The 20,765-nt window shown below is 37.0% G+C and overlaps 1 pseudogene; it reads left to right on the top strand.

Moving 5' to 3' along the window:
• The window catches only part of LOC111536821, a 37,775-nt pseudogene extending 18,283 nt beyond the window's left edge, over positions 1–19,492 (top strand).
• Positions 19,493–20,765: the final 1,273 nt, after the last annotated feature.

Genomic DNA, 20,765 nt, shown 5'->3' with positions numbered 1-20,765 from the left:
TCAGAAACTCCGTTAAAATCTTTTTAGACCTCCGATTCTAACTGCCCCTATTTTACCTAATACTGATTATAATGTTCAAGAGCTACTCAAGGAAGCCAGCTAAAACTGGTTAAGCATCATGCCCAGAGTAGCAGAGCTCACATGAATAGAGTCCAAGGCCAGTTTCAAGCAGGGACACCTAAAGTAGTGTATCTGCATGAAATGAAATCTTATGGAAGTCCTGCTGGGACCACGGTACCCACCATCAAATCCAAAGAGCAGAGTAAATATAGGAACAAGTGAATAAACACTGAGGTTAGTAACAGGATGGATCCACAGCAAAACAGAGCACAAATCAATGAATAATTGAGAGTAAGTGGTGAGAACTAAAACTGTAGACCTAAGTGAAAGATGTCCCCTTATGAGCCATCTAGTACATGGGACAGGCAGGGAAGCTTTTAAAAAGACCATGACGTTTGTAACACAAAGGATAAATGCTTGCTGAAATAGATACCCCATCTTCCATGATGTGATTATTACACATTGCATGCTTGAATCAGAACATCTCATGTACCCTAAAAATATATATATACCTACTATGTACCCACAGAAATTAAAAACTAAAAAAAAATTTTTTAAAGTGAGAGTTGGACCTGCATATTCTTTGGACCTTGCTTTGTGTGAGACTGAACTTTCTTAGAGCATCTGTAGATATGGCCTCCATTTCATCCAGGCTGTTCTATTTCATTGCAATTATTACGCTAGGCCAGGCTAAAATTTTACTTATTTCATGCTGATAATGTATTTGGTTTGAATTTGTTTCACTTTATATAAAACAAATTTAAGATAATTATTAGAAACCCCAATTAGGGTTTGATAATACCGTACGTACTTTTTCGTTTTTCAGGAGATGGGGTTAAAAAATGTTTTCATCTACCAATAATGTAATCTAGAGAAACTAAAGCTGTGTTTCATAGGCTCATTCTAAGTGAGAAACAAAATAGTAGAGAGAGTATTTGCCTCCCCAATCCCCTTAAAAATGAGGAATAGGGAGAATAAGGCAGAGAAGCTAATAATTTGCCCTAGGTCACACAGGTAGCTAGTGTTGGAGTTAAGAAAGTTCGTTTCATATGGCTCCAAGATAAGCAGGAAAAGGCTTTCCCAATTAGTATTGTTTCTCTGGTTTACTTGGGCAAGCTAGTCAGTGGTCTTTGTTTCCAGAAACATTTGTGCAAAGCATATCATCCAGTCTCAAATGCAGCCAGATTCAGCAAGATCAAAGACAAAGTTAAAGGAGGACGTGCCACACAAAGAAAACGAACTCAGCCCAGAGATTTTACCTCCGTAGAGACTCATCACAGCCCCAGCTGCTTCTTGGTCAACCAGAGACTCTGGATCTCAGGAAGCCACATCCCCCAAAAAAGAGCAATTCTGCTACACGTGTATAGCCCTGTGACTTAAAGCTGGTGAAATCACACTGCTTGGTTGAGTAGCTTTGTCAGTTTGTGCCCCAGCTTTCTCTATGCTTTGGTTTCTTCTTCCAGTCCCTAGTTGCAAAGAACCATAATGCAATTTTGCAGAAACTAAGCAAAAAGGAATACATTAGTCTAGTCACTTGGAACTGCTGCCAAAGGAATAGTATCTTCAACTGATTGCCAGCCAAGTCCCTTATGAGATTGTGTAGACTTTTACAATATTGCTCAGGGAGCGAAACAAAGGGGAAGAGAAAGAGAAGAGCCGTGCTTATTATAATTTATAGTTCATTCTTATGGGAACCTTCTTATGTTACCAGAAGGCTGGTGTCTGGGGTTTTCCTCTGCCCCAGAGGAGATGAAAATGGGAGGAGGGAGGGGAAGGTTATCTTACCAACTTTTTACAGCCAAAATCATCAAGGCCAAAATTCCTTCCTAGAAAAGTCAGTGGCAAGATTCAGACGATTCCCACCAGTCCAACAGCTCCCAGATCTGGGTGATTAGCATCATCCCTGACATTCAGCAATAAAAATCACTCCACTCACCCCCAGGGAGCAGAGAAATCTCAGGACCTCTTGCTTTAAAAATATTCTGATGAGAGGCATCAAGGAGGAGAACTGAAGTGTTAAATATTTGTCTAGAGGATTGGAGCACCTTGGTTGCTGTGGTTTCTAACTAGTTTAATTCTCCTTGTTCTTCATCTTAGAAAATAAAGGAGTTTCAGATATTCCTGTTAAAATTTTGTAACTCAGCTGTCTTTACCATTCTATCCTATGGGGAGAACAAATGGATTGTATGTTAAGCAATCTTCTCCAAAGACTATGACTTCTGCTAACCTTCCTTGATTACATTCTCTCATTAATCAGCGTTCTTAGTCAAACAAAATGTGATGCCAGGAGTCACGGCGCTCATCATTGGTGGCTTCATCCCTTTCCTCCTCTCTGTGTGGGTTCCATGACACAGAAGCCTGATGCAAACTAATGGGTATCCCTGAATGGATTGCTTTGAGGGCAAGAACTTTGTCTTATGTATCTTTGACTCCGTATTCCACAGCCTAGTTCATGGTATAAAAGACAGCGTGGAATGAATGTCACTGTGAAGCAAGAAGAAAAGGGTTACCTTTGCTTGTTAGCTCAAAACTCACAAACTGAAAGAAATGTGTCGATGACTCTCTATGGAAGTAAAATCTGTAGCCCATGTCCTGGCATATAAATACATCGGTTGTTTCTACCAAATGAGTCAGTAGAAAGGAGCATGCTTATGTAATAAAGTTGCTCTGGAGAAAAAAAGTAAAGGAAGCAAGTGTTGACCCTCTGCATAGGAAAATATTGTCACAATGAAGGTGCACCAATGAGAATGTCTTAACACTAAGGTATGGTCCTTCAAGTGGCCTAACCAACTCATTCAATCATCTACTCTCCAGAAGATGATCTTCAGAGTCATATTCATCTGCAGATGAGTACCACCCTATGACTCTCAAACATGTGACCCCATTCACCTGTATGAAACACCTTCAAGAGCAAATGTAAGTTTATCCCAATTCTCCACCCACTAGCTTTCACTAGAGAAAGCACGTGGGTCTAAGAGTGATATAATTCACAAAAAGACACCCTTGAAGTCAATCTTATATTCATTTATAAATTCTAGAATGTTAAATTATATTAATAACAAATCTTATGAATTTTTTTTATTCGTTCATTTACTCCCTTTGCAACTCTTTTTTTTTTTTGAGATGGAATTTTGCTCTTGTTGTCCAAGCTGGAGTGCAATGGCGCAATCTCAGTTCACTGCAAACTCCACCTCCTGGGTTCAAGCAATTCTCCTGCCTCAGCCTCCCAAGTAGCTGGGATTATAGGCACGCCACCACACCCAGCTATTTTTTTGTATTTTTAGTAGAAATAGAGTTTCACCATGTTAGCCAGGCTGGTCTCAAACTCCTGACCTCAGGTGATCCTCCCGCCTTAGCCTCCCAAAGTACTAGGATTACAAGTGTGAGCCACTGTGCCTGGCCTCCCTTCACAACTCTTTTGACTTACCTGTCTTGACACTGTGAGTCTCGAGAGTCCCATAAGTAAAAAATCCGGTTCTCTCATATACTCTGCTTTTATCTTCCTCCTACCCAGCTTGGGGGCCTTGGCTCTGTTTTCCACTTCTGGCATAGTTCCTAGCTCTTGGAATATTTCATAGATTATTGTCATTTCCCCCACTTAAATTTCAGCACTTCCTAAAAATCTTGGCCTGAACTCACTATCTGGTACTTGTTATTCTTGTTTTGTTTTTTGTTTTTAAAAATATATATATATGTATGTGTGTGTGTGTATATATATATATATATATATATATGATTCTTTTCCATCCAGTAACCTCCACCTGCCCACCCACTCACCCCACAAGATCACTAAACCTAATCACCAGTGTCAGAGGTGGATGTGGGGGCAATGGAGGGGGGTGGGGGGAAGGTACCCAAAGGGCCTCAAGTGACCGAGAAGAAGTAGGGTTTGGATGTTGCAGATGTCACAGGACAACTGATATTTCATTCTTCTGCCAGTGTATATTCAAATCTCAGGAGTGAAAGGAACTTGAAAGTTCATCCATGTCTCCTCCTCTACACCAAAATATTAGCCATTAAGGAAAGATTAGCATTCCACTGTGTCCTCAGAGATCTCTGAAGTGGATTCCATCATCTCCCTTAGTAATGCATTCCACAGGCTCATCTCGCTCAGAGATATTTTCTTCATGCTGAACCTAAGTCCTGCTGGAAGCAATTTAAACCGTCCCCCTTTGGCCTGACTTTGTGTGGAAAAAAAAGAAAGCTCTTTGTCACTGTCCTTGCAGGGTCCCTCCACAGATTCCTTGGCTTCTCCAGGCACCTCATGTATTAGTTAAAATGAGAGCAGAAAGGAGACTGGGAGAGCAAGAGATGGAGAGAGAGGTCACACAGCAATGCTCGTCTCGCCCTCTCTGGTCAACGTTTCAGAAGCACCAAGGCCCTGGGTTTGACCCACCCCTTCCTTCTCATTTCTTTGGCTAAGTCACATTCTCTTTTCACTGCCTGATGACCTACTTTTATTGCAAGCAAGGTTCTCCCCTTGAAAAGTGTAGATAACATGTAGCCCGACCCAGGGTGAATCAGCTGAGCTGCACAGCTGCTGTGACCTTTTCCTTCATCTCCTGGTAACATGAAGGAAGGAATAAAGATGATCAAGTTTTCTGCTGGCCAAACCTGCTTTGCTTTCCTGGCATAAGGACACGAGGAGATAAAGTATATTCTTCTACCCGAGACAGTAAATAAAAGAAAGAATGTTGTGGGTGTATAGGACATTTGGAACATTTCATTTTTGTAATTGTGCATTCTGAGCTAAGAGCCACCACAAAAGATGGGTCTTTGGAAATTGAGGGGGTTTGTGGTTGTATTTTGGGGTTGCAGACCAGCCAGGATTCTGTTTCCATTTTCCCTATTAGTCCTCAAGTTCTAGATTGAGGCCCCCAAAACCCTGGGGCATCTGACCAGAGACAGCTGCCAACATTTTCCCATGATGAGCAATGGAATGTGTATTGGCCGAGCACGTTGATTTGAAAGGTGTTTATAAAGTTCCTTGATCCTTTTTTCCACCTGGTTTGCTTCCGGGACCCAGGGGTGTATGCACTGCAGTGTGCCACCGGGAACAAAGAAATGGGATAAACATCATACTCTCTTCCCTGGAAGCTGCTTTTGCATAATTTTATTTTCAAAATCATTTTGCTTTCTTTACTTTCTTTTCCTTTTTTTCTTTCCTCCCCACCCCCCACCCTGCCTCTGGTGTCTCTGTTTACACAGTTTAGACATTGGGAACATGTTGGTAGTTTTCCAGCTGCTTATGCACAAGTGTAATTGAGTCATTTATTTTTAGTGATGTCAAGACTTTGAGAACAGAAATAAAAGAAACATTACACACTGACTAACTAAAATGTAAGAGAGTCCTCATCTGGAGGATGAAGATACAGTGGATGTGATTATTTTCAAATTGTAGGCTCTTCACTCTTCATTTCAAAACCAGATTTGGAAATAATTTGTTTTATTTTCAGCTGGTGGGGTCTCCGATCTCAAGTGAAATTATCCCGAGCTTTTTCACGGTTGATGGCTGACTGGCAGCACCTCCTTTTCTTCCCCTTTAAGTGAGAGACCCACTTGGATTAGTTCCTGGATGGAAAAGATGAGGCTTAAATTAAAGACCTGTGGGACATCCTGAGATCCTCATAGAAAAAGGTCATTGGAACATGATCTGTCATTTAAAATGGAACAATTAAATAAGTGCAACAACCTATGTGTTTGATGACCAGCACATTCCAAGTATATTGTTACCTCACTTTCTATGCACCCACATTTATTTTGGATGTAAATCAAACCTGCAATAGAAGTATTCTTTGTTCTTTACAAAGCTGTCATGAAGTGCTGATGACATTGACACAGGTATTCTTTAGGTTCTTTCAATTCTCCCACCCCTAACATTCCCTAAAAATATAACAACTATTAAAATTTTGGCACAATATAACACAGGATATTTGAAAATAAAATTCTGATGAATAAAACTGGTTAATATTAATTGAGTGCACATGATACGCCAGGCATTATTCCAAGTATAGTACTTATTGGGAAGATAGAACTAGAGATAAAGAAAGACATGAACAAAGATATTAAGTAATCTACCTAAGGATACACAGCTATTGTTCTATGATCCCAGAGAGTCTCTAGTGTCTTTATTTATGATCACTGTACTACATGCTGCTTATAGCAATGGAAAGGCAACCAAAAATGAGAGAAATATATGCAAGCTAGAAGGCAAATACGTAATATTCTTTATATATAAAGAACTTTTGCAAAACAATATGAAAAAAGTCAGATGCCTTAGTAGAAAAAAAGGGCAAAAGATAAGAATAAGCAATTCATACATAGAAACTGCCAAAATGGTTAATAAACTTTTAAATTATTAAAGCACATTAAAACTAAAGAAACATAAATGCAAACAATGATATGTACTTGTTTTCTGCTAGGTAAATTAGATTAGAAGAAAAAAATGCTGCTCAGGTTTGACAGTGGTGTGAGGAACAGCCCCTGTTAAACACTGTTAGTGTGGAGTATAGATTGTTGCAACATTTATGGAAGGAAAATTCTCAGTATATAAAGTCTTTAAAATAAGTTTAGTAATTTCTCTTCTAGATATTTATACTAAGTAAATAGTCAAGAGTGAAAACAAACATTCAGGTATAAAGCTATCAACCTCAGCATTATTTAAAATAATGGTACATCTTTATGGTAGAATACCAAACCATCATCAAAATTCATGCCCTTAAAAAATTAATATAAATATAAGATTTCCATGATGTTATTAAATGAAACAGGGGTTTGTATAAAGGTATGGACAATTTGATTCCAACATTATGAAAAGTATATCTATACATAAAAGAAACACTGGAAGACTGGAGTGTAACTAAGTATTATTCCTGATGATCAGACAACTCATGATTCTCACTTTTTCTGAAACTTCCTCTTCAATGAAAATGTATTCTCTTATAATCAAAAAAATTAAGTAATATTGGAGTAAATATAGGAAAACATAGATGTGCCCAGACTTTTACAATGTATAAGCTCTTGCAAATTACATTTGAGCATGGATTTTAGCTCTGAAAGTCCTGGCAGAGGAAGCAAAGGAGAAATGAAGTATATATTGTGCTTTTTAATAGAAAGAATACAAATTTATCTTTCAAAAACACTTTTTCCCTGATATTAAATTAAAAGTGAATCTTATTGACTGTAAGGGACCTTAGGTAACATATTGGACAACGTCTTCACTTTGCCCCTATGAAAGACACAGAAACTTTGTTTAAATGTACAGGCTTCATAATGGCCCACTAAAAAGGGTAAACACTAAGCAAGTAAGAGTAAATAACAACTTAGAAAAGACATTTTTACAGGGAAGTTTTAAGGTAAAGTAGTAAGCAAATTTTTTCCCTTGGAGTACCTAACCTCTTAATCCAGGGTTAGAGCTTAGAGGACCCTGAGGAACACTTTTGGGTCAAATGCCCAATGTTTTATCTTCAAAGTCATTTAGAGTGAACTGTGTTAATTCAGGGAACAATACTGTAAGCATACAAACAACTCCAAGTTAAATACAATAAAAGTTACAGGACTTTGGGCCTCTAAGAATTCTCTACTGTAATAAAAAGTGTTTCTCCATAATACAGAGTTAGCCTCAGATTAAAGTGAAGAAAGTATAATTTAAAGGGATTTGTGCCAATTCTTCTCTCCGTAATATTTCCTCTATAAGACTTACTACAAAGATAGAAAATCAATGAATGATAACATTTTCAAACTTGAGAAGTTTTAGAGTTTCTGTCATCCAGAGGCAATTAACTTTTAGTAAGCCATCAACACTTTGTGGATTGAACTCACAAAACCTGTGGAGTCTTGCCCCAGAAATATACATACATGTGCCAAAATTGAAGAAGTTTAAGAATCCCGTCACGTTCATCCATAATTCCCTAGGATAAGAACACCTGAATTAGTTTAACCTTGTTTTCCTGAGAAAACCTTAGAGCAAGATACATTATTCTACCTGAATGAACAATATTTCTTACTTTTGCAAAATTAGTCCCTTCACATGAGTGAAGTAACTCATCCAAGATTATAAAGCAAATTAAATGGCAGATCCAGGATAAAAATCAGGTCTTCTAATTCCCAGGACAATCTTCCTTCTCCCACATCTTTTGTTCACTTAGATTTTAAAACCTGCTCAGTTTCTCACAATCCTGGTAGAAAGGAGGATCTCTATAACACACTTAGGCAAATCCCAGGGAGGACTGCAGTATCTCCTGGGAATGCAACATTGAGAAAACACTTGGAGTAAAGTTAGGTTAAAAGGGATATGCTAAGTGATATATGAACCAGTTTTTCAATGGACAAGAATGTATGTCAGCATCATATCCAGTTTAGGCAGTTCTGCTTTAATTAATCTTGGGCTGGTTTCTGATTATGGTCAAAGCATCTGAAAGTCAAGCATAATGCCTTACTCTGGTTTGGGAAGCAGTTGTGAATCGAAGCCCTCCAGCAACCCCAGAAATAAGGGTGATGATATGTCTGAAAATAAGAAGGGTGAGGCATAAAGATCAACAGTATCAGAGCCCTGCAACTTATTTTCATGATATTAATAGTAAGTAATCATTATTTTCTTTACTTGCCAGGAGGAATCTGTGACTCATGAGCAAAAGAGAACTATAGGATGCTTTTGTGTCTGAAAACACAGACAGGAAATTTAGATCTTTCTGGTTATTTAACAAAACAACTAGGTTGAATAGTCCTATCAGTGGACCACGTGGTTGTTTGTACACTGGTTTTGGCTGGAAAGTCCCCCATAACTACCCGGTTTATGGGAGTCCTACTCATCCTCCTAGGTCCATCTCACATCTCACGCTACCCAGAGACACTGCCCCGAATATCCCAGCCCAGGCTCATATCATTCTTCTGAGCAGTCCCTATGGTACATTTATGTAGGACATAATTCAACAATATTTACCTACTGCTTAATTGATCTCACTAACTGCTTCGTGAATCTTGTTTCTCCACCAGATTATAAGGTATTCAAAGGCCAGAATCATGTTCCCAGTGCTGCTTCCTACTGTGCACTCTGATGGTATTCAAAACTTGTTTGTTGATTGACCGATTAAAATGAGAATATGGCCACTGTCCTGCCTGAATCTGGTTCAGCAGCATTCTCTTCAGAACAGAGTTAAGCTTTCCTGCCCGATGAACCTCTGCTGATGCTTCAAGATCTGGCTGGAAATGCTACATCCTCTGCAACAGCCCCACTAACAGAAAAGTCCTGATAATTCCTTGGCATACCAAATATCGTGATATTTCTAAGGAGATGATGCCTGGAAGAACAGATTCCCCCCACTCCTAAAATGATTATTTTAATCCAAAAGTGCATTTTAAATGGTAATCAACATTATCGTACTATCATCTTTACCTGAGAGCTAAGAGAGCCAGTGAAAATTTTCAGAGTAATAAGTTGAGAAGAACTTTAAACATCATTTTAGCTAAATTACGGTCTAGCAATATAATAGACTACCATACAGCCATTCAAAATAAGATAGAAATATATGAAATGATGTCTAAAATATAATTATACATGGTAAAAAAAAAAACAAGTTGTAATTAAACAATACTGATACTATAATTACATTTTTATTTTTAAAATGTGTGTATGAATGCACATATATATGCAGTCATATGTATTATATATGCAGAGAAAATATATGGAAGCATCCCTGAAAAAAAAATCATCAGTCATTGTTCTATCTGGCAGTGGAATTTGGAGCCCGGAAAAAGGAGGAGAACTAGGCCTCAAACGTTTCACTTTAGGCAATTCAGATTTTGCAGTAAGCATTACCTTTATTACTTATGTCAGGTTGGAGTCGATTTTTTTAATTTTCAAAAAAATTACCAGTCCAAGTCTTTTAACAATGTAACCTCATCTACCTCTCGCTGCTCCTCCACACACTTGGGACCTCACACCACCCATGTGACAGACGTTTCCTCCATGCTACTTTGACCAGTCCTCTTTTCTCATCGAGGAATGACCATCCCTCTCTGGTTTCTGTGGTGAACCCCTACTTGTCCTTCAAAGCTACTAAAAATCTCACCTCCTCTGTGATGCTCCCAGGATGAACTAATTGTTTGCATTTCCATGTCCTCATAGAACTTTCCACATCTCTCTGCTAGAACAGAGGTGTATGTATATATGTGTAAAACTACATATAAAAATTGTATCCGTCTTCCTTACTACCGTGAATTCCTTCAGGCCAGATCTGTCGGTATTTTGTTCATTTTTGGCACTATCTTTTGCAACTCACGTGGAGCTTGGGACACTGTACTTATAGAAATATTTGATGAATGCAAAAACTGCGCGTCTGATCCTGAGATCCCTTCTCTGCAACCTTGGACATTCCGAATACCCAGTCAATTCTAGGCAACAACCCAGTTGTTGGTACTCTCAATAAAATGTAGCCTTGGACTCCTAGCCAAAAGATAAAACATCCACTTGTATCCTGTGTATTAACTTCAGATAATTTGATATCACAGCCTACTAAAAGTCAACTCAAGGGAACCCTTTTGATTGTATTAATGAAATACAATAAAAATACATGTTCCTATAGAAGACATCATGCAGAGAATCTCAGACAGGCTTCTTGAATCAACGTGACGTAAAATTAGGGTGTCGTTTCCATTAAGTCCATATGTAAAAAATTTTCTTTCCATGTTGATATTCAATAACTGACCTGATTTGAATGACCTCCCTGTTGTCAGTTACACATTGCTTCTGTGTGAGAACTTCATGTCCACTAGCTTCCATTACTGTTTACTGGACAGAAAAATGAATTCCAGGAGTCTCACCAGCAACATAAACTGAAATAAAACCAATAACTGCAACGTTGTAGAAATGGCTCTACATACCTTATTATATTTAACTCTCATAAATGTTTCCAGAGGTAGGAATTTTTAACCCTACCTATGAAAAAGAAAACTGAGGACCAGGGAAGTTAGGTAATTTATATCAGGTCACAGAGCTACTAAATGGTAAGGCCCAGATTAGACTCCATTCCCTCAGCTCTTCTCATTAAGATATGTGCGTATGTCATAATATTAAGCCGCATGAACTCCATCTAAAAGATGTGTACCCATCCAATTTCAAATGAGAGATCTTTCATAGTCATTAAAACACCAAAAATGGAGGATTTGTTTTGCTGTGGCAGTCACAGATTTTCTTCCTTTTCTATCTTCCTTATTATGTTTCTTATCTATGTATGGCTATCTAGCCATACATGTATTATTCATTCAACATTCACTGAGCACCTACTCTTGACCAGACATTGTAGCAAGCAATTGGAGTGAACCATGAACCCGAAAAGATAAATATGGGTTCCTGTGTACCCAAGGCAAGCTTATTGATATCCAATGATTAGAACTCATTATCAGGTATAGCTAATTTTATCTCAGAGTAATTTTCTATTAAAATTGCTATGAATGTGTGAATATTAATAGCCAACATTTATTGAGGACTTACTTATCTCCTAGGCATTGTTCTAAGAGTTTTACTGTAACTCATGTAATAGTAACTGTAACTCCATATATTTGGTGGCTTTTATTAATCCCACTTTAAAGATAAGGAAAGTGAAGTACAGAGAAATGTGATACCCAAGGTCAGACAGCTAAGAAATGGCAAAGCTAGGATTAAAGCCCAGGCTATCTGAACACAGAATGCTTGATCAATTATTTTATACACTCTCTCCATTTAATGTATTGGACGCTGACTCTGGGGTCACCAGGATGAATAAGGCATCATTCTTATCCTCCAGGAGTTAATGAAAAAAGCAGGCAAATAAACAGGTAGAACAATACAGAGTGGTAAGTGGGATGATAGGACGGGTGTGCAGGGAGGTGCAGGCACACAGAAAAGAGGTCCTGACAGCGTTTGCAATAACCCATCTACTATCCTCACGTGGACACAGCCCAGAGTCTTCTCCTATGTCCAGGATTCATTCAGTGCCCAGAGATCTTGGTAAAGGAGAAAGATGGGAGAGGGAGAGACAAGAGGAACGATCAAGCAAAAGAGGGAGAAAAATCTTGAGAAAGGACGCACATAAAAACATGCTTGCCCAACCATAGTCTTTTGTCTTTGTGAGGAATTCCTATCCGTCAGAAATGCATACATGCTTAGAAGAAAATGAGTAACTCTGGTCCTAATTGTTTTCCTACTCTTCTCCATGGTAGCACAAGAAATAGAAACGTTCTCCCCTCTTCACACCCCTCAGTTATCCTGAGAGGTAAAATCAGGCATCCTAGGAAAGAAAATGGACAAGTCCCTGCTACTCCAATATATGGATGCACTCCTGATAAATCATGTAAATTATTTTGTCAGCCTTTTACATTGAATTTTCAGGTTGTTTTTAGTTTTCTGCAATTATAAATGATACTAGATTGGATATTTTTATACTTGCATTTTTCTACACCTTTTGACCGTTTCCTAGAAAAGATCCCAGAATGGAATTACAAATTCAAAGGGTATATCCTTTTTTTAAAGTCTTAATCCATATGGCAAAAACACTTCCCAAAAAGTAGTGACAAATTATATCCCATGGAGTATATTTGGGAATGCTTATCCGATCACACTTTCTCCAGTATTACTATACTTTTAAAACCTTTATTTTATTAGGCAAAAATATAAGTTTTTTCATTTAACTTTCATTTTTGGATTACCTGTGAGGTTAAATATAGTTTATAAGTTTATTAATCAAATGTATTAATTAAAATGATGCATATAAACCTAGTAGATGCTCAATAAAGCCTAGTAGATGCTTAATTTTTTAATAATGTGTTTGAACATGATTTCATGGTTTCTGGCTATGTACATTTATTTCTTCTTAGAATTTTAAATTTATTTATTTTTCTCATTTCCCTATTGAAGTTCAGTGGTTTCTCTCAGTGAGCTTTTTATATATTAGATATACTGAACCTTTGTTTTGAAGAAATATCCAGGCTTTGAAGGATTATTGTCACTTATGGAACAATGGTATATAAAGGCATTATGCTTTACAAATATGGCACTTTTATTTGTCTCACTGATAAGGAAAGAGGCTTAAAATGTGTTATCTGTTTCCCCTTTTTTAGGTAAAACTTTTTATACAGTCAAATGCATAAGTCTTACATGTGCCATTTCATGAATTCTGACAAATGTACGCACCTGTGTCACACAAGTTTTTATTAAAATATAGAATATTGTAACACTGAAAAATTCTTTTGCATGCTTTTCTAGTCAATGTTGCCTTACCGTATCCCAACCTTGAGAGGAAACCATTTTTCTGGTTTAGAACTTCATATAAATGGAATTATACAACATGCAATTTTTAAAATTCTGGTTTCTTTCACCCAGCACCATGCCTTGGAGATTTATTCATGCTTTTGTATCTGTCAATGGTTTGGGATATTAAAAGTAATGGCAAAAACTACTTTTGCACCAAACCTATGCAATGACATGAGTTGTTGTGGCTGAGTAGTATTCCATTGTATGAATATACCAATTTGTTCATCCATTCACCTGTTGATGGATATTTGAGCTACTTCCAATTTTTTACTATAACAAATAAAGCTGACATAACATTCTTGTACAAGTATTTTGTGAATAAATGTTTTATTTCCTCTTGGACTTTATACATAGGATGGAATTGTGGAGTCATAGGGTATGTGCATGTGTAGTTTAATAAATAACTGCCAGATCTTTTTCCAAAGTTGTTGTACTCATTTTCCCTTTTTCAACAGCACAGGAAAATGTGCAAATATTATTAAATTATTTTTAAAAGCAGTATAAAAAAACACAAGTATAGGATAACCCTGTTAACCTTACTGTGTACTATGTATTACATAGTACATAATAAGTAATATTATTACTTATTAAGTAATAATACATACATAGTACATACATAGTTATGTACATAGTAATATAGTACATACATAGTATACTATGTATGTACTATGTATTATGTGTATATATATATATACATGTATATGTATACATATATGAAAAAGGCTAGACAAATCTTTTTAAGTGTTAATAGAAATAATCTCTGCATACTAGGTTACAAATAATTTTCACTTTATTTCTTGCATTTTTCTAACTTGCAGCATCATGCATTACTTTAAGACATTGTAAATTTGTTTTTCTAACTACAGGAAAAAGAAATGACAGTAGACTACTGGTTCAAAATACTCTCTTCTATCCAAAAAGGCCAAGAGATGCAAAGGATTAATCATGAACCCAGTTGCCCAGAGGAGGAAAAAAAAATCTGTTGTAGATGGAAGAAGCAAGAAGTTATATGGTAAGGTTCATTCATAATTCAGAGAACTGTTCATTGTGCAGGTCTTTTCTTGAATGCTTGAATTTGTGGTTAGGTAGAAGGACTTCTCTTCCCCTGCCTTTATTTATTCTCTGTGTTTATGTTGTGTTCCAGAACTTTCTGCCTAGACAATAAGTCCTGTGTCTTGTTATTCTGAGGCAAGAACATAATAGATGCTCACTGTGCTTGTGAAAATATCGGACACTTCATGGAAAGTGCATTTGACATGGTGGCCGTGTCTAAAACATAGTCATACCATTAATATCAATAATGTAGAAATTAAAGATACAATGGAATGCTTTTACACAACGTGAAAAATACCCAGTTACACATTGCATTGGAATGCAACTCCCCACTGCAAGCACAAGGAGGCTACTTAAACTTGAGAAACTACTTGGAAGCCATTCTCAATGTGATTATTCTTTATCTTCAAACAGAAACTCAGATTACAAGGAGTAACTTTTCCCTCAAGGAACAGTATCAAAAAAATTTAAGTAGACCATATGGCATTTGTCAAATGAGAGGGGGAAAAAAATCTCCCACTTCTCAGGGATATTTATTTTACCTGTCAGGTCTTTAAAGGAGAGATTATATATAATATCTCTTTTAATCTTCACACACAAAAAGGTGTTCAATCTGCCTACCTGTCTCTGTGGAAGTGTGAACCTAGGCAATAAAATTGCTTTTCTCTTACAGCATAGCATAGCATAGTTAGATACTTTTTATGAAGCTACCCTAAAGCAGGATGTTGAGAACCATGTGCAGGGATTTCAAAGTTTACTTCTTCTTCTAACTGGAATGCTGTAAAATCAGAAAGTTGTTAAACAGAAATAATATGGTAAAAAGAATGCAGATTCTGGAGCCAGAATCCTGCTTTGCTTCTTACTAACAATATGTCCTAGTACAAATTACTTAGCCTCTCTGTGGTTCAGCTTTTTCATCAGTAATATTTTATCAACATTGTAATTACTTCATATAGTTGCTGTGAAGACTGATGGAGTAAAACTTTATAAATGAGTGAATTCATGCTTAAAACCATGCCCAGCACATAGTACTTTTAACCAAAGTAAGTTATTATTATTATATTTCTTTAGTACATGTCATTCAGATGTTCAGAGAAGTATGATTCATTCAGAATGATTAAGAAAAAATCTGCTTGAATTAATGAAAAATGTAGATTATAAAATCTTTTTTTTAAATCCATTATGTTACCTTCAAAAAGATAAAGGTATTTAAGCTAAAGTAACTAAAAAGTATTAATGCTAAAAGTTTCATAAGGGGCATACTTCAAAAAATGAGTAAGTTGACAGTTTGCTTATAAAGGAACACATCCTTTGAAAAGTGTCTTCTATTAAGTAGGGTAAGTATTCCATCTCATCACACTATTTGCTTGGCTACAGAACAATCATTTCCCCTACAGAAAGCAATTTCAAAAGTAAAAAAGCATCTTTAGGATAATTGATGCTAATCTCCCTCTTACTCAGGAAACCCTCACACCACACGGGACTTGGTGTCACATGGATTCAGTGAAGAAAACTTATACTTCCATTTCAGTCCAGTCCATCTTTAGAAAGTGCTTCCGTAGATTAGGCTGAAGTCTTCTTAAAATGTCCACTCTCTGTCAGTGTTTTGTGGAGTTCCACTGAATGAATCATTCCTCTTCATTTTGATAACAGTTCAAGAATTTGAAGACAGCTGTTGTATGTTTCCCTGAAATCTTCTCCAAGTGTAACAGCCTCATTTTTTTTTTTTTTTTGACTGTTTTTCAATGACATGACTTTAGATGCATCATCTACCTTGGTCCTTTCCTTCTGGACTTTCTCTTGTTTGACGTTTCTCCTCCTATACTGGGGTTACCAGAACTGAACATGAAACTCTGGATATATTCTGATTAAAGCCTTGCTTGTTCTGGACCCAAGATTAATCTTGAAGTTTTGGTAGTCATATGACTCTCTTGACTTATACCAAGGTCAGCAGTACCACCCCCTCTTTTTTGTAGGGGTAAGCAGTATGTATTAGTCAGGGTTCTCCAGAGAAACCAAATCAATATGGTGTGTGTGTGTGTGCGTGTGTGTACAGAAAGAAAGATTGAGAGACATAGTAATTTACAGGAATTGGCTCACACAGTTGTGGAGGTTGAGAAGTCTGGACCAGGAATTGCTGAGTGTACAGTTCCATCTGAGTCTGAAGGCTTGAAAGCAAGAAAACTGGGTGCAAGTCCCATCTGTGTCTCAGTCAGAAAACCAGGAGAGCCATTGGTGTAAGTCCCAGTATAAGTCTGAGTCTGAAGGCAGGAGAAGAATGATGCCCCAGCTTAAAAATAGTCAGGCAGAGATTTTTTTTCTCAGCCTTTTATTTTATTCAGGCTTCCAATAAACCAGATAAGGTCCTCCCACATTGAGAAGAGCAAAAATACGCTTTATATAGTTGACCAATTCAAATGTTAATCTCATCTAGAAAAACCCAGACATGTGTAACCAAGTATGTTGTCACTCCATGACCCACTCAAGTTGACACAAAATTAACCATCACAGGGTGCTGTGTGCTGTGTCAGCCATATCTTTCCTACCTTCTACCTCAAATATTTTTACCCATCTATCACTGTTACAAGTATATTAATGTATTGTTACATGCATATGCATTTTACATCTACCCCTATTCGATTTTTTAAAATATTTTCCCCAGAGATTCATGTTTTGGGGACCTCAGATATTAGCTCCCTTATCATCATATTGGGTAACAGTGTGGAATTTTCGTGTATAATATGGCTCAATGAGTCTTCTTCCAATACAAAATATGAAACTGAAAACTACCAAGAAGACTTTCATATAGAAAAAATGCTTGGTTTCCACCCATCCATTAATCAGTTGTTTCTGAGGTGGTCATTCATTAGTTATTATCTATCTAATTGTAGCATCCGTTGCTCTCATATTCATAAGGTCTTAAATATCTGGAATAAAATTGTGTCATACGTTCTTCTATTTGTAGGAGTGTATAATCTTTAGCCAAGTACAGACACATGAGAAACATTGAAATGTGGATATACTATGTCTTTAGCATTTCCCTTGTTGACTAGTTTTGCAACCTTACTGAAAAAGAAGTTAGTCTGGCATGACCAGGTCTCAGTGGACCCAGTCTAGTCTCTAAGGTTCATAATCTATTTCTTTAATATTTTTGAGATTTTTACCTAAGAACAAACTTTTAAGCCTATAATTGGTAGAATTTGCCCTCTTTTCTGCAAATATCTGTGTAATGCCTAATCAAGTCATAAGTAGACTAATTCATCATTTGTCTTCCCAAAGTTAAATCATACAGTTTATTAAAGCTTCGTTATTGATCAAAGAATATTACTTCTTCATGTCTTAGGGTGAATTAATTTATCTGCCCATGATTTTAGATTTGAGATTTCTTGGATATTGACTCAATCATCTAATATATTTGTTATCACTACCAGATCAGAAAAGAAAATGGGGAGGGAAAATAAAAATGCCTCTTTTACCTTAAGGCAAAGGACTGAAGTAAATAATCTTCATTTTCTTTTTGTACGAAGTCTGTATAGCTCAGGAGGCTTCATTAAAACACTTGTCTGGGACCATTTTAAGTTTGCTCTTCCCTACTCTGTAATCCCACCATGATAGACTTAAACCTCACCAATATTCATATGTGTAAATCTGATTTTTCAGGATAATAAGATTTGAAAGATATGCTGCATCAACGAATTAGAAAACTAGATTTCACAAACACATAAAATTGCTTCCATCAGGAGGTTTCTAAAACTGTTAGAAGCCAAAAATGCAGAACAAGAAGGAGCTTCAAAATATGACTGTAACCACAAGTTTATGTGCAGAAACAACTTGCCCTTTGGGACCCTTTGGCCATGTCTCTTGACTACAATTCTCTTCCTGTTTTGGGATTGATTTCAAGACTCCCTATTCTTCCTGTCCTTGCTTGGTTAAACGTTCTCGTCACCCTGGCCTATTTCCTTGATTTCCTAGTTGATTATTTTCTGGCTCGTGATCCAGTTCTCTAAATTGGATTCTGGTCAAATTAACTTTTCTCCTCGAAACTTTGGTAGTGATCTTCCACCAGGAAGAAAAACATTTCCTCTCCTGGCTCAGAACAATCAATAACGCTCCCTCCCAGAAAATGAATGTCAATGGCTGTCCTATTCTCCTTGCTGATGGCTCTCATACTTATTAATCCATCCTACATTTTAGGCCTTTATTCTACAAATGAATTGCCAAAAACCAAGTCACTTTACATAAAAATGAGAATTACAGTAAAATTCAGCTTGTCTAATCTCAGCCCATTCAATTCATCCAGATGCACTACAATAGGACTAGCTGTGTGATGATTTAGAAGAGCCATGTTTTGTTTCTCTTTTTGTTTTTATTGTCCTTTGCCCTTAGTGAAGCTGTGGTATACCAATCTAGACAGCTCAGTGGCAAGCACTGAGGCGAAGGCTAATGTGTGCTGTGTTAAATTCAGCCCCTCTTTCAGATACCGTTTGGCTTTTGGCTGTGCAGATCACTGTGTCCACTACTATGATCTTCATAACACTGAACAGCCAATCATGGTATTCAAAGGACACCAAAAAGCAGTCTCTTATGCAAAGTTTGTGAGTGGTGAAGAGATGGTCTTTGCCTCAACAGACAGTCAGCTAAAACTGTGGAATGTAGGGAAATCATACTCTCCATGTTCCTTTAAGGGTCATATCAATGAAAAAAACTTTGTAGACCTGGCTTCCAATGGAGATTATAAAGCCTGTGGAAGTGAAAATAACTCTCTCTATCTGTACTATAAAGGACTGTCTAAGACCTTGCTAACTTTTAAGTTTGATGCGGTCAAAAGTGTTCTGGATGAAGACTGAAAAGGAGACGATACAAATGAATTTGTTAGTGCTGTGTGCTGGAGGGCACTACCAGATGGAGGTTCCAATGTGCTGATTGCTGCTAACAGTCAGGGTCCAATTAAGGTGCTAGAATTGGTATGAAGGGTTAACTCAAGTCAAATTGTACTTGATCCTGCTGAAATACATCTGCAGCTGATAATGAGAGAAGAAAAAGAAAATGTCATGTGATGTCTCTCCCCAAAGTCATCATGGGTTTTGGATTTGTTTTGAATATTTTTTTCTTTTTCTCTTTTCCCTCCTTTATGACCTTTGGGACCTTGGAAAAACCCAGCCAACTCTCCATCATCAGTGTAACTCCATGGACATTGCTGCTCTTGGTGATGTGGTTATCTAATTTTTGTGGCAGAGAAACAAATTCTTTTGAATAAAAATAAATAACAAAAAAATAATAATAATAAAAGTTTATTGAGGGAAAAAAAAGAAGAACCATGTTAACTAAAGGTCAGATTTCTGGAATCCTAGTTCTACTCTCTGAGTCCATGACACATCATGTCTTCTCTTCAAGCCTCAGTTTTTTAATCTGTATAAAAATATGGTTTGACCAGAAGGTTCTCAAGGTCCCCATTAACTTTCAAGTTCTTTGGATCTATGAATCTATTTTAAAGTTGTTCATTACTGATTAATAACATTCATGTGATAGCATGATCCAACTATTAGCAGTATAGAGATGTAATCACAACTCTGGAGGCAATGAAAGAATAGCAGTTCTTAAAGTAACCAAACCAATTTTTTTCTCTCTGTTTTTCCTGTTTGTTTTTCCAGTTCCCCAAATCTTAACATATTATGGTGAAGGAGGCACTCTTTCCTAGTGTTAATGACAGTAAAGACTGCTGCAAAATGTCATAACAATGCCTGTCCTCAACTGATCCAGTCCACATTTGCAGATGCAGGAGCTTGAGATAGTCAGCCTAACTTCTGGATGACTGTCCAAGCCAAACCTCTAAGTTCTTGGACTTGGGCCCTTCCTTTAAGCTGAAATAAAGATTTGCACTTTCTTCCTGTCATCAAAGACCTTCAAATTTTTGGGTAAAACCAACCCATAAATGCAAATAGACATCCTTTCACACAAAATATACACCTGTACCTAGATTTATACATGTGCCAGTAACTAGAAACTTCATCATAGGGTCATCCACCCTTCCAAAACATCAATAGAAGGCCAATTTTCTAGAATGTGAGGATGTCAATTTAAAATGAGCCACATTAATGAGGTTTCCAGGAGGCTTTTAAGCTGTTCCAGCGATGGCTTTGGCTAGAGTGACCCACTGCATAGTTTTGCCCATGATCTGATCACAGTGAGTTGTATTTATTTATGTGCTGTGTTTGAATAGTAGAGACAGTTTGGCAGAGTTATGGATAAGAGATTTAACTGCCACATATCTTTAAATGCTAACAGCTTTTAACATTTTTTCTATATAACAAGCTATATTTATGAGACAATGAAGGGGTAGGGGTCTGAGGAAATAAAAATGAAG

Source organism: Piliocolobus tephrosceles, chromosome 14, assembly GCF_002776525.5.
Source record: "Piliocolobus tephrosceles isolate RC106 chromosome 14, ASM277652v3, whole genome shotgun sequence".
Taxonomy (NCBI): Eukaryota; Metazoa; Chordata; class Mammalia; order Primates; family Cercopithecidae; genus Piliocolobus; species Piliocolobus tephrosceles.
This window is presented reverse-complemented; position numbering and strand designations above follow the sequence as displayed.